At 42.3% G+C, this 12,922-nt stretch overlaps 1 protein-coding gene across 1 annotated transcript in view; it reads right to left on the reverse strand.

The window, feature by feature from the left end:
• Positions 1-265: 265 nt before the first annotated feature.
• LOC133777341 (zinc finger protein 717-like) overlaps positions 266-12,922 on the reverse strand; it is a 100,060-nt gene continuing 87,403 nt past the window's right edge. Inside the window, exon 6 of the mRNA XM_062216871.1 lies at positions 266-285. The gene's annotated coding sequence lies outside the window, so the exon portion shown is untranslated. The remainder of the gene's footprint in view (positions 286-12,922) is intronic.

Below are 12,922 nucleotides of genomic sequence, written 5' to 3' on the forward strand. Positions count from 1 at the left end.
TGTTCATGGCGTCAGTAATCTCCCTAGGCTCTAGTCATGAGTTGCCAGGGCTATGGAAGCCTTTAGAGTTCGCTGACTTTGATCTTATTCCGATAGGGTCATAGTCAAAGTGGAAGTTCTCTCCTCCCTTCAGAGAAAGGTACCTCCTTCTTTGATGGCCCCATTCTTTCCACTGGGATCTCACTCACAGAGATCTTTCATTTAGGTCTTCTTCTTTTTTTCTTTTCCATGGTATCTTGGCTTTCCATGCCTACAATACTCTCATGGGCTCTTCAAAGGGGAAACCTGTTGAAGTGAAATGGACACTATAAGAAACAATGACCTGATCAGCTCTTGTCCTGACTTTAGATGTACAATGTAATACTTTATCCTTTTTAGTATTTGTTGTTGTTGTTGTTTTTCTAGTACTAGTGGTTGAACTCTGTAATTAACACACAATTATTCTTAGGTGTTTAAATTTTAACTGAAAAGTGATCCCTGTTAAATTTCAGAGTGGAAAAAGAGAGGGAGGAGATGTACAATTTGGGACATGCACAATCAGACTTGCCCCAAATGATGGAGTTAGAAATGTGCCAGGGGATTACAATACAATCCCATCAAGGTGGCATGTACCAATGCCATCTCACTAGTCCAAGTGATCAATTTCAGTTCACATTCGATGGCTCCGATAGGTCTAAGAATCAAAGGGATCACACAAACAAGACAAGTGTCTGCTAATACTAACTGATAGAATCAAAAAGGGAGAGAAAGATCCAACATGGGACAAGTGTCTGCTAATACTAACTGATAGAATCAAAAAGGGAGAGAAAGATCCAACATGGGACAAGTGTCTGCTAATACTAACTGATAGAATCAAAAAGGGAGAGAAAGATCCAACATGGGAAGTGGGATACACAGCAGACTCATAGAATGGCAGATGTCCTAAACAACACTCTGGCCTTAGAATCAGCCCTTAAGGCATTCGGATCTGGCTGAAGCAGTAGTCTCTTTAGAGGATAATTTGGCAGATCTGACTATAAAACCATTTAAATGCAAATGTATTTTAGTGGGATTCAACTGCAGGAATTTATTCTATGCATATTGCTCACATACTAAAAGACCGTGTAAGTTCTATGTAATGTTATTTGTGATGGAATAAAAAAGAAACAACCTAAATGTATATTGATAGGGAATTGATAAAGTACATTATGGTATATCTATACAACAAAATACTAAATGTCTAGTAATTTGAAAAATGATCTAGTAAAACAAGGTACAAAAAACATACCCCAGGCCAGCACCATGGCTCAATAGGCTAATCCTCCGCCTAGCGGCGCTGGCACATTGGGTTCTAGTCCCGGTTGGGGTGCCAGATTCTGTCCTGGATGCCCCTCTTCCAGGCCAGCTCTCTGTTGTGGCCCAGGAGTGTAGTGTAGGATGGCCCAAGTGCTTGGGCCCTGCACCCGCATGGGAGACCAGGATAAGCACCTGGCTCCTGCCTTCGGATCAGTGTGGTGCGCCGGCCGCAGCGGTCATTGGAGGGTGAACCAACGGCAAAAGGAAGACCTTTCTCTCTGTCTCTCTCTCTCACTGTCCACTCTGCCTGTCAAAAAAAAACCCTTTGTATAGAAAAAATACATATGCATATATATCTTTATGAAGGTACTTCAATACATTTATGGAAAATGGAGTTAAAAGATGGTGTTGTTTAGGTGCAAAAATTGAAATGCGTTCAAAATTTTTTTTCTTTCTTTGAAGATTTATTTATTTATTTGAAAAGCAGAGTTACAGAGAGGCAGAGGCAGAAGCAAAGAGAGAGAGAGAGAGAGACAGAGAATCTTCCATTCTCTGGTTCATTCTCCAAATGGCATCAACCACCAGAGCTGGACCAGGATGAAGCCAAGAGCTTCTTGTAGGTCTCCTGTGGGTGCAGGGGTCCAAGGATTTGGACCTTCTTCTGCTGCTTTCCCATGCACATTAGCAGGAAGCTGCATTGAAAGTGGAGCAGCCAGGACTCAAAGTGGTGCCCATAAGGGATGCCGGCACCACAGGTGGTAGCTTTCCCTGCTATGCCACAGTGCTGGCCACTTCCCATTTTTTTTTCATAATACACACTCTACACAAACTTTTTAAAGGCCCTTTGTATGCATGTACTTCAAAATTTATTACAGCAAAAGAATCTTTTAGTTCCATTTTTCCACCAATGTGTTAAAGTATACATTCCTAAAGCAGTTTCGAAGTGGCAATCAAGTAACTCTTATGTGCAGTTTGTTCTGGGAAATAGTACAAGGCTAGAAAGAAGATAGTAATATTTTTATGCTCATCAGTATTTGATAGCTAATATGTCAATGTGTTAATTTTAGAGGTTTACTTTATTTATAAGGCAGAGCGTTAGAGAGAGAAGAAAAGGGAGTGAGATTGAAATTGAGATCAAGATCATCCCGGGTGGGCTGGGATGAAAGCCAGGATCCCCATCTGGGTCTATACATAGGAAGTAAGGATTTGTGCCCATCTTCCACTGCCTTCTCAGATGCATCACCAGGAAGCTGGATCAGAAGAACAGCCATGATTCAAAGTAGAGTTCTGATATGGGATGCTAGCATTAGAAGCAACACCTTAACACCCAGATCCAGAATGCTGCCTCCATGAGTTATTTTTATAATTAGAAGACCGAGATTCTGATTTTAAAATGATAATTTGTAGATACTGGAGCAGAAAAAGGCCATTAGGTAATAACTAAAAAATGCAAATACAATATGAACTTTAGTTAATGATATATCAATATTGAAGCCAGTGTTGTGGCAGAGTGGGTTAAGCCACTGATTGCAATACCGGCAATCCCATGTGAGTACTGGTTCAAGTCCCAGATGCTCCTCCACTGCCATCCATACAGTAATCCATAAGATGGTGTTCTCCCCATCCTAACACAGTGAAATGGAAACACCAGCATCCCTCTGCTGTCTGCTGCCAGTCAGGGGACAAGGGAATCCTCATTTTTCTCTCCCCAATTGCCTGTTGCCAAGAATATGTTCTGGGTGAGTGTGGCTGAGAGGTAGGACCCAGACCCTATCTGAATGGTGGAGGTTGAGTACTGTGCAGGAGAACTCATAGATCCTGTCTTCCATTACATTCAGTGTCCACAGTAAGCACATGTATAGAAACAGCACATTTGTGGTGGCTTTAGGTTGGTAGAATTGGAGATAGGGAAGAGATAGCAAAAGGATGTTAAATTTATTTTATTTATTAATCTTATTTATTTAAGTGGCAAACACAAATAAGAGTGATAAAGTGTAATATCATCTTCTGGTTCATTTCTCAAACAGTAACAGCTGAGACTGACGTGTCAAAGTAGGGAGCATTGTGACACAGCAGTTTAAGCCACCAATTAGAATGCTCACATCCCATATCAAAATACTGAATCAATTCTAATATTCCACTTTTGATCCAGCTTTCTAATACATTTGAGAAACAGCAAAGAATGACCCATGAGAGAATCAAATGGAATTCCTGTGTTACTCCTGGATGTTGCAAGTGCTTGGATGAACTGGCAAGATGAAAGATCTCTCTCTTGCTTGCTCATTCTAATAGGTAATTTTGTTTAAAAACAAACTTTAAAAATAACCCAATCCAGATCTCTGACATGGCTCAGAAGCTCCCACCTATTTGAGGGAACTGGAACTGAATCAGGAGTGGAGCTGGCACTCAAACCCAGGAATTGTGGAACGTGGGGTCCCTCAGTATCTTACAACTTGGGTTGGTAAAAATATTCTGTTATTGACAGTGATGATATTTACACATAATTGAAAAACCATTGTGTAAATACTATTGGTCAATAAATTATGAGACATATACATTATGTTCATATCTCAATTTAATTTTAAAAAGTTACATAATTCCTATTTTGGAAAGAATATATTTAATTAGTTCAAATTTTAAGTAATACTTATTGTACTCCAAACTCAAATCCACATAAAATATGACTTCCCTTCTGTAGGCTATGCTGAATCTTCAAAAGTAGGTTCAGATATAAATAATGAGAAATTAATAGCATAGTAGCAACTGGATAGATACTAATGATTGATTTATTATGGGCCTATTTGGAAAGGTGACATTAATTTTATCTGTATGTCTTTTTAAGTAATATATTTATAAAATAAATTAATATAAAACCAAACATGGTCAAACATAACAAGTGATGGCTAAGAATTTTATTAGTGATGATTGGGGCTGGCGCCATGGCTCACTTGGTTAATCCTCTGCATCCCATATGGGCGATGGGTTCTAGTCCTGGTTGCTTCTCTTCCAGTCCAGCTCTCTGCTGTGGCCCGGGAAGGCAGTGGAGGACGGCCCAAGTGTTTGGGCCCCTGCACCCGCATGGGAGACCAGGAGAAAACACTTGGCTCTTGGCTTCGGATCGGCACAGCGCTGGCTGTAGCGGCCATTTGGGGAGTGAATCAATGGAAGGAAGACCTTTCTGTCTCTCTCTCTCTCTCTCACTGTCTAACTCTATCTGTCAAATAAAAAAATTTTATTAGTGATGAATCAGAAAATATTTACCTCAGGTCTAAATGCATCTGGGATTCTAATTTGGTTAGTTCCGCTCTCTGGTTATCACTACAATTTTGCTTGTTATAAGGACTGTTGATTCTTGTGATGTAAAACCTTAGAACTCAAAATTATGAGCTCCAATCATTGCATAGAGGGTATAGCTAAGAGACAGAAGAGCTGAGCGCGTAAAGTCCGCCAACTATCATGAATATGGTATTCTCTCACATCTCCTATCCTAATACGAGCAGCTCCTGCTGACTGAGGTGTGTGACCACCAGTATAGGAGCAACCATTTCTAAGAAAGGATGTAAGGACCAGTTATCCCCTAGATAGTTCCTCCATCCCTGCAAACTTATTTTCTATTTCAAGGAATATGACTGAGACCTACATATTCATAATTGTGCTCTGAGATGGAAGTATATAAGCTTGGAAGTTTGAGACTGAGGTTTCTTGGTTTGCAGGATAAAATCCCTAATAAAGGACAATGTTGAGATCAGAGAACACACAGGAATTTGAGCAGAGAAAATTGTATTTTAGGCATAGAGAAAACTTGAGTTGCATGCCAAGGATGAGTAAGCCATCAAACACCTTCTGAAGCCCACATCAACACTGACCACAAGAGTCTTGCCCATCCCCATATGAAGAGGAGCAAAAATAGTAGTAGGAGTTACATGAAACCCTTGTGTTGATCTCCTTGCCTGATTTGTGACAAAAATCAGCAAATGAAGGGGAAAGTGGTGGCCCAGCTCTCAAAACATTAAGTATTTGTTAGATAATTAGATGAATAGTGAATGGGTAGATAGATGGATTATGGGAGTTCCTAGGTAAGAAAGTGCCAGACTTTGGAAGTTTTGCATTTATACAATGAATTTAGAATAAACCCACCTTAAGTCCTACTGTTTTATTCCAGTATATGCACTAGAATACTTTCCCAGCTGTGGAATAAGGGCCATGGATGGTTCAGTCATTATTTTAGCTTTTTCTGTTTCTCTGAGCATGGGACACTCAGCTCACTCCTGCCTCCTCAGAAATTCCAGGCCCTGCAGCTGCCCTGATGCTGCTCCACAGGCTCTGAATGGGCTCTGCATGCCAGAAGGCTGCAGGAAGGCCTGCAGAGTGGGACACATAGAAACAGCCATGGCTCTCATATGGGCAGTGTGATTCCCAGACATGGGCCTCTGTGGGAGGCCACCCGGGCATTGGATCCTCAGATCTGGGAACAGGGCTTGGGGACCATAGGCTGTGCTTTCACTGATTACTTTTTTTAAAAACATTTTTCTTATTTATGTAAGATGGACATATTTCATGTATACAGATTTAGGAGCATAGTGATACTCACCTTCCCTCCTGCCCATGCTCGCACCCTCTCACTTCCTTCCTTTCTTATTCTTTCTTTTAATTTTTATAATGACATACTTTTAGTGTATCTTATTATCATAAGGTTAACTCTCCATTAAATAAAGAATTCAACAACAACAACAATGAATATTTGTAGATAGGTGCTCTGCTGAGGCCAGTGTGTACCCTCAGATATGCAGAAGCTGGTTCCAGAAGTGCCACAAATGGGGTGGTCAATCTAAAATGGCTTTTATGAGACTTATTACATATTTCAAGTTCCTTGTGTTTTTTCCATCTTCCACCTGTTTTGCCTACCAGTAGATTTTCATTGTAGTAGCTATGTTTTTCAGATAAATAAATAATTCAGTTTCTTTTTTTCTTCATAAGCCATATCTACAATTCTTTTTTTAAAGCTTTATTTATTTATTTGAAATGCAGTTACAGAGAGGCAGAGGCAGAGAGAAAGGTTTTCCATCTGCTGGTTTGCTCCCCAAATGGAAGCAACTGCCAGAGCTGAGCCAATCTGAAGCCAGGTGCCAGGAACTTCCAACAGATCTCCCACATGGATGCAGGGGCCCAAGGACTTGGGCCATCTTCTGCTGTTTTCCTAGGCCATAGCAGAGAGATGGATCAGAAGTGAAGCAGCTGGAACTCGAACCAGTGTCCATATGGTATGCCGGCATTGCAGGCGGCAGCTTTAACCACTATGCCATAGCACTGGCCCCTATCTGTAATTCTTTTTTTTAAAGATTTATTTATTATATTTGAAAGTCAGAGTTAGAGAGAGAGAGAGAGAGAGAGAGAGAGAGAGAGAGAGAGAGAAAGGTGTCTTCCATCCTCTGGTTCACTCCCCAATTGGCTGCAACGGCTAGAGCTGTACTAATCCGAAGCCAAGAGCCAGGAGCTTCCTCTGGGTCTTGCCATGCAGGTGCAGGGACCCAAGGATTTGGGCCATCTTCTACTGCTTTCCCAGGCCATGGCAGGAAGCTGGATCAGAAGAGGAGCAGCCAGGTTTTGAACTGATTCCCATATGGTATGCCGGCACTGCAGGTGGCGGCTTTACCCATGATGCCACAGCGCCGGCCCCATATCTTCAGTTCTTTATATTATTTCTATATTATCCTTTAACTATTAGAAGATACTTACAAGCAGTTTGGCCATCCTGTCTGCTACTTGGAGCATCTGAGATCACTTGGATTTCCTTTTCGTGATTGCTTCCCCTGAGTAGGACTCAGATTTTCTTTTCTTCACATGTGTAGTGATTCTGAATTTTGTCCTGGGTGTTTTAGATCATGTGCTGCAGGAATAGTGGATACTTTTCTATTCCTCAGAATGATTTCTGTTTTATAAGGGAGTTAATTTGGCTGAATTTTCAGATTCCAAATTGTACTCATTTAATCTATCATGAAATGACTTTATTTAATTTTAAAGAACTATTTATTTGAAAGTAGAGTTTCAGAGAAATAAGGAGAGACAGAAAAAGAGATCTTCATCTGCTGGTGCATTCTCCAATGGCCACAGTGACAAAGGACGGGCCGGGAGTCAGACCCCTTGGGGTCTCTCATGTGAGTGTCAGGGACCCAAGAACTTGGATCATCTTCCGTTGCCTTCTCCAGTGCATTAGCAACCAACTGGTTTGAAATTATGGTAACTGAGACTCAAACCTATGGTCATGGCCGGCACTGCGGCTCAATAGGCTAATCCTCTGCCTTGCGGCACCAGCACACTAGATTCTAGTCCCGGTCGGGACACTGGATTCTGTCCTGGTTGCCCCTCTTCCAGGCCAGCTCTCTGCCATGGCCCGGGAGTGCAGTGGAGGATGGCCCAAGTGCTTGGGTCCTGCACCCCATGGGAGACCAGGAGAAGCACCTGGCTCCTGCCTTCAGATCAGCACGGTGCACCAGCCACAGTGCGCTGGCCGCAACGGCCATTGGAGGGTGAACCAACGGTAAAGGAAGACCTTTCTCTCTGTCTCTCTTTCTCACTGTCCACTCTGCCTGTCAAAAAACAAAAACAAAAACAAAACAAAACATATGCTCCTATAGGATGCCAGGGTCACATGCACCATTGCACCACAATGCCAGCCCCATATTTTTTATTTCAGCTTCCAGGGGCTGCCTCAGAAGTTTTCCACTATACATGTTTAGTGTAGAAGTCAGCTAATAATTCTGATGAGGTATGTGTGCATATTTAGATATTTAGGCAGTTAAGTTTTTTGACTTTTTTTCTTGCAGAACTTATCTTACTCTTTCCTTGTGGTTTTTTTTTTTTTTTTTTTTTTTTTTTTTTTTTACAGGCAGAGTGGATAGTGAGAGAGAGAGACAGAGAGAAAGGTCTTCCTTTGCCGTTGGTTTACCCTCCAATGGCCGCTGCTGCCAGCGCATCGCGCTGATCCGAAGGCAGGAGCCAGGTGCTCCTCCTGGTCTCCCATGCGGGTGCAGGGCCCAAGCACTTGGGCCATCCTCCACTGCCTTCCTGGGCCATAGCAGAGAGCTGGCCTGGAAGAGGGGCAACCGGGATAGAATCCGGCGCCCCAACCAGGACTAGAACCCGGTGTGCTGGCACCGCAAGGTGGAGGATTAGCCTGTTAAGCCACGGCGCCCGCCTCTTTCCTCGTGTTTTTAAAGATTTATTTATTTATGTATTTGAAATGCAGAGTAACAGACAGAAAGAGTGTAGGGGCAGGGAAGATATCTTCCATCCAGTGGTTCACTCCTCAAATAGGCAGACCAGGCTAATGACAGGAGCCAAGAACTTCATTTGGATCTCCCATACAGGTGGCAGGGGCCCAAGTACTTAGGCAATCTCCTGCCTTCCCAAGCACATTTACTACGTAAGGCCTTGTACAGACTGCAAAGGAAAGTAGACTTTGTCCTGCAGTTGCAGGTGGTGAGAGATGGAGCCAGTAAAAGGAGGAAGGCTTTAAACAGGAGGAAGGGAGGTGTAAGTGATAAGATTCATGTCTCAGAATAATCCCTCTGGCTGCTGGGGATTGGAGGGTAGATAAGGAGGACGGAGCTGGATTGGGGAGGTAAGTTAGGATTATTGCACAAGAAGGCTGGAAATATGAGCAAGACCTGACTCCTGGATCTACAGGTATGCAGGAACCTGACACTGGACTGGAAGTCTCTCCCTCTGTCTCTCTTTAAAGATATGCTTGTTTATTTGAAAGACACAGTAACAGAGAGAAGAGAGAGCTTCCATTCACTGGTTCAGTCTTCAAATGGCTGTGGGCCAGTGACCCAGCAGGTGGGCACTCTCTCCTTTAGCAAGAAATTGGATTGGAAGCCAACCAGTCAGGACCCAAACTGGCACTTTTAAATGGGATACCAGCATTGCTAGTAAAAGCTTAAGCTGTTGTAGTACAATGTCTGCCTTTGCCCCAAATGTTCTGAAATAGCATCCCAAGTCATTAAATCTGCACTTTTTACCTCCTTGATCTGTACGTAAACAGGAGAGTTTCCTCTAATAAAATTCCTCAAATGTTTGACTTTCTCCTTTACAGGTTTTTTCAATCCAGATTCTGCTTTTTATTATTTTATTTTATTTATTTACTTGAAAGGCAGAGTTACAGAGGGCAAGAGGCAAAGAGAGAGAGAAAGAGAGAGAGAGAGAGAGAGAGAGAGAGAGAGAGAGATCTTCTATCTACTGGTTCACTCTCCAAAAAGCCACCACCACCACAGTTGGGCCAATCTGAAGCCAAGACCTTCTTCCTGGTCTCCCACACAGATGCAGGGGCTCAAGGACTTGGGACATCTTCTACTGCTTTCCCAAGCCATAGCAGAGAGCTGCATCATAAGTGGAGCAGCCAGGACTTGAACCCAACACCCACATGGGATGCCAGCACTGCAGGTGGTAGCTTTACCCAGTATGCCACAACACAGGCTCCCGCCTTTTATTTTGATAGCTCTTCAGTTTTCCAAATAGCTGTGTAGTAAATTTTGTTTGAATTTCGTTTTTTTTTCTTTCAAAGGTCCATCTTGTCAAACATCCTGTCATCACCAGTTACTTTTCAGTTGTTGATAGTTTAAATCTGTCTCTTGTATTCCACACATAATCTCACTTGTCTTTATTCATACATTCATTACCTGTACCCTGCAGTATTACTTTAGGTGGTCTCACATCTTTCTTTTGTAGAGAAGTTGCATTTCTTGCATAATAATCCATACAAAGAAATAGAGAAATAGGTCTACATGTCAGATTTTGCTGATTTCCTTTTTATAAATGGCCTGAGTGATCCTTTGTTGGCCTGTTTATTGTAGCATTTTAAATGATTGTGGCTTATGAAGTCATCTTTTTTTAAAAAAAAGATTTTATTTATTTATTTAAGAGAGAGTTGCAGACGGGGGAGAAATAGGAAATTCTTCCATTTGCTGGTTCACTCCCCAGGTGGCTGCAATGGCTGGTACTGGGCTGATTCGGAACCAGGAACCAGGAGCTTCTTCCAGGTCTCCCATGTGGGTATGGGGGCCCAAGGACTTGGGCCTCCTTCTACTGCTTTCTAAGGCCAGAGCAGAGAGCTAGGTCAGAAGAGGAGCATCCAGGACATGAACTGGCACCTATATGGGATGCTGGCACTGCAGGTGGAGCCTTAGCCTACTACACCACAGAGCCAGCCCCAGAAGTCATCTTTTAAAAAATATTTGTGGGGGCCAGCACTGTCCTGTAGAAGGCTAAGTCTCTGCCTGCAATGTGGACATCTCACTTGGGTACTGGTTCGAGTCTTGGCTGCTCTACTTCTTATCCAGCTCCCCACTAATGCACTTGGGAAAGCAGCAGCAGATGGTTCAGTTGCTTAGGCCATTGCACCCAAATGGGAATCCAGGAAGAAGCTCCTGACTCCTGGCTTTGTCCTGGCCCAGCCCTGGCCATTGTTGCCATTCAGGGAGAGAACCAGTGGATTGAAGATTGATCTCTCCTGTCTTTCGTTCTCTCCTTCTTTGATCTTTCCCTTTCAAATAAATAAAGATTTTAAGAAACTTATGTGTTTGAAGAGTTAAAGAGAGAGGGAGGGAGAGAGAGAGATCTTCCATCTACTGGTTCACTCCCTAAGTGACCTTAATGCAAGGGATATGGGCCAGGCCAAAACCAGGAGCTAGCAACTCCATCCACATCTCTCACATGGGTGGCAGGGGCTCAAGCACTTGGCCCATTCTCCATTGCCTTCCCAGGTGCATTATAAAGGAGCTGGATCAAAAGTAGAGCAACCAGGACTTGAACAAGTGCCCATACAGGATGCCACTATCATAGGCCGTGGCTTAAGCAAGCCCCTGTGCCACAATGTCAGCCCCAAGTAGTCATCTCTTACTTGAAACTCACATTATACCTCTTTATGTATCATATGATAATTGTATATTACTTTACTTCCAGTTATCTGTGCCCAGCTTTTATATCATGATTATCATAGATTTTACTCCGATGTATTACAAGCCCTTAAATATATTTGTTTCTGTCTTCAAGTGGTCAATGACTTTTTAAAACGCTTGAAAATAAAAAGAAAATATATCTGTACTCCCATGTTGCTATTTCCAACCTCCATTCATATTTTCCCAGATTACTGCTTTATTTGTTGATTTATTGTTTTTTTGGAAATGGTATGCCTTTTTATAATTATTATCATGTGATGTTTTTATTTGTTGTTTTGGCTGTATGAAGTGTGGGAATCAGAAAAGTCACACTCTCCCATTCCTGAAGTGACACTCAGGTGCAGTGGTTCCTCAGAGGAATGAAGGAATTCAGAAGCATGTTCACATTCACATCCCCATTTGTTACTGTAAAAGCATCCACTGAAATGAGCCAAGAAATGATCGGGTTGTAGGTCTACCGTGTGGTGGCAGGAACACAAGTGCTTGAGCTTGCTACTGCCTTCTCAAGACCCACACTAGCAGGAAGCTGCAGTTAGTCCTCAGAGCTGGGCCATGGGCACCCTAACGCCTGTTTTAAGTTCTCCTCTCCTTATGGTGACTTTTAAATGTTACATTTAGATCCTTTTGATTTTTTGACTCACCCTAATAGAAGAAAATATCAGGAGATTCTTGGGTTTTGTAGGTATGAATTACATAATGATCATGATCATTTATACTATGTTTCTCTTTGAAATGACTACCAGCACTAACAGAATGATCATGCTCATGCAGCATCCTTATTTGCCATTATTGCCCCCCATGATGCTGTTTTGGGTGCTAAGATGTGTTTTGTTTATTATGTTGAGAAGTAATGCTCATCCTACTACTATTTCCTTTTCTTCCTTTATCAGTGATCATTGTTTTTTTTCTCAGATGCTGTACTCTCTCATTTTCTGCTTTTTTATTTTTTTTACTTCATCACAGAATTTTTTAATAGAAACAAGAAAACAGAACCAATCTAAAGTGCTGTACTATAGCATTGCTTAGACTGTGCTGCACATACAAGTATTTTACAGAACAAACTGTGTAGAATAATATTCAATGACATGAAAATTACATGTAAAAGTTAGTGAAAAAAGATGCTGTTTATATATATACAGACATACACGCACACACACTGTGATCTCAGTCATTAAAACTATATATACATATCTGTACTCATAGCGTTACTTTAAGGAGTCTATGAAAAAATGGGAGTAAAGATGAAATTTATTTAGGGGCAAAATGTTTTGAAACCCACGCACATGAGGATGTCTTCAAAGATTTTGTAGAAAAATGTATGTTATAAAAAAACCTATTGGGCCAGCGCCGTGGCTCAACAGGCTAATCCTCTGCCTTGCGGTGCCAGCACCCCGGGTTCTAGTCCCAGTCGGGGCGCCGGATTCTATCCTCGTTGCCGCTCTTCCAGGCCAGCTCTCTGCTATGACCCGGGAAGGCAGTGGAGGATGGCCCAGGTGCTTGGGCCCCGCACCCGCATTGGAGACCAGGAGAAGCACCTGGCTCCTGGCTTAGGATCAACACGATGCACCAGCCGCAGCGGCCATTGGAGGGTGAACCAATGGCAAAAAGGAAGACCTTTCTCTCTGTCTCTCTCTCACTATCCACTCTGTCAAAAAAAAAAAAAACTATCAATGGATTTAATTTTTTTTTTT

Source organism: Lepus europaeus, chromosome 18 (assembly GCF_033115175.1).
Source record: "Lepus europaeus isolate LE1 chromosome 18, mLepTim1.pri, whole genome shotgun sequence".
NCBI classification, from domain to species: domain Eukaryota; kingdom Metazoa; phylum Chordata; class Mammalia; order Lagomorpha; family Leporidae; genus Lepus; species Lepus europaeus.